The sequence below is a fragment of the Lagopus leucura genome, unplaced genomic scaffold (assembly GCF_019238085.1).
Source record: "Lagopus leucura isolate 7727_CA_CO unplaced genomic scaffold, USGS_WTPT01 Super-Scaffold_100055, whole genome shotgun sequence".
NCBI classification, from domain to species: Eukaryota; Metazoa; Chordata; class Aves; order Galliformes; family Phasianidae; genus Lagopus; species Lagopus leucura.
In genome coordinates this window covers 1,455,971-1,457,640 of record NW_024962301.1, presented here as the reverse complement: position 1 = coordinate 1,457,640, position 1,670 = coordinate 1,455,971, and positions in this window count along the sequence as shown.

The window sequence follows — 1,670 nt, the reverse complement described above, 5'->3', positions numbered from 1 at the left end:
CACGATCCCATGGAAGGAGGAAGAGCACTGGAGCCATGACAGGGTGGGAAAGGAGAAGGGCAGGAGTTGGAAACAGTGGCACCCAAAACCTAAGAATGTCTGAAAGCAGTGGGGAAACAGAGGCACAGCCAGGAGGGCTCTGAGCTCAGTGCTTGTGCTGCTCTGGGGCTGACCCAAAAGCCCCAACGCTGAGGAGCTGTTTGTGGGGCTGATCCACTCACGTAACCCTTGGTCTCACTGTGGGCGATGCAATTTCAGGCCATTTTCTGCAGCCTTTTCCCCAAAACCCGGGCAAAAAGGGTAAAATCAATCCCAGCACTGCCTTGTGTCTCTCCACACCTCCTTTAATTCATCTGCAGGTTGGGGTGCTCAGCACAGCCTTCCTCTCCCTCCTCCTCCTCCCCCACACAGCTCAGTCTCTCAGGGTCCCCTCTCTGCCACATTTGAGCCAGGAGAGTTGGGGGGTTGGTGGAACCCCACTGCTCTGTGCAGCCCTGAGCACATGGAGCTGCTGGGGGGAGTCTCCGGTGTCTCCTATGGGGTTGAGCTCAGCATGGCCTTACAGGGAGTGAAGTTAATTTGGGGTTTTTCAGCTTTCCCGATGGCCAAATTGCATACAGCTTGGGAGGAATCCATTTCTTCGAAACCTTTTTGGGGTCTTGAATGTATCCTTATTAAATAAAAGCAGTGCCAGAAGCTGAATGTGGCCACCCGGTGCAGTGAGGGAGGTTTGCAGGCTCTGACCCCTCCAGGCCGCCCCAAAGTGCCATTTGGGGAGAAATAAGCCACAAAAATAAGGGAAAAAAAAAAAAGAAGGAAAAGCAGCCTAATTGAAAATCTCCTCCTCCTTGGTGGATCAATTCACTCTTCAATATTAATGAAGTCGCCCTCCCAATTAATTCTGCGCTCGCCTACTGGAGGCTCAGGGGTGGAAACTCATTAATTTCTCACCACCCAAATCTGGAAGAAATAACACCGAAAATCTGCGGGCTGTTCTCCCACTGAGCCGGGGCCGAACCTCCCCGACCCCACGCTGCCCCCTGGTACAAAGGGAGCAGCGCGTGGGGTGAGCAATTAGCAGCAGTTTAATTGCAGGCAGAGGCCGATGGCTTTCTATTGGTCTGGTGGCGCAGTCCTGGGGACACCCCGTACCCTGGGTGCTGGCCAGACCCCACTCCTCCTCCTGTCTTTCCCTTTGTCACGATTGGGGTGAGAAAATTAAAAGGAATAAAAACATGCAGACCCCGAGACGTTCCTGAGGTATCTTTAATTTAATCTCCTCTCCCTCATTTATTAATGAGCCTTCTTGCTCGCTCTCATCCCTGCGGTCCCCTGGCGTGGCTGGAAATGCCCTCTAATCCCCTGCTGTCCTGCTGCCCAGCAGAAGCTCACGCGCTCTGTGTTCTCCTTGCCCTTATCTTATCTTAACTTCATTTGTCTGCCTGTTAGCAAGGCTCAGCTCTGCCTCGTGCCCCTGTTGGAATTCCCAATTGTGCCTGTGGGGGAGGGGGGAATGTGGCAGGGATGGGATGGGATGGGATGGGATGGGATGGGATGGCAATGGTAATGGAAATGAGGATGAGAAAAGATGGGGATGGGGATGGGGATGGGGATGGGGATGGAGATGGGATGGGATGGGATGGGATGGGATGGGATGGGATGGGATGGGA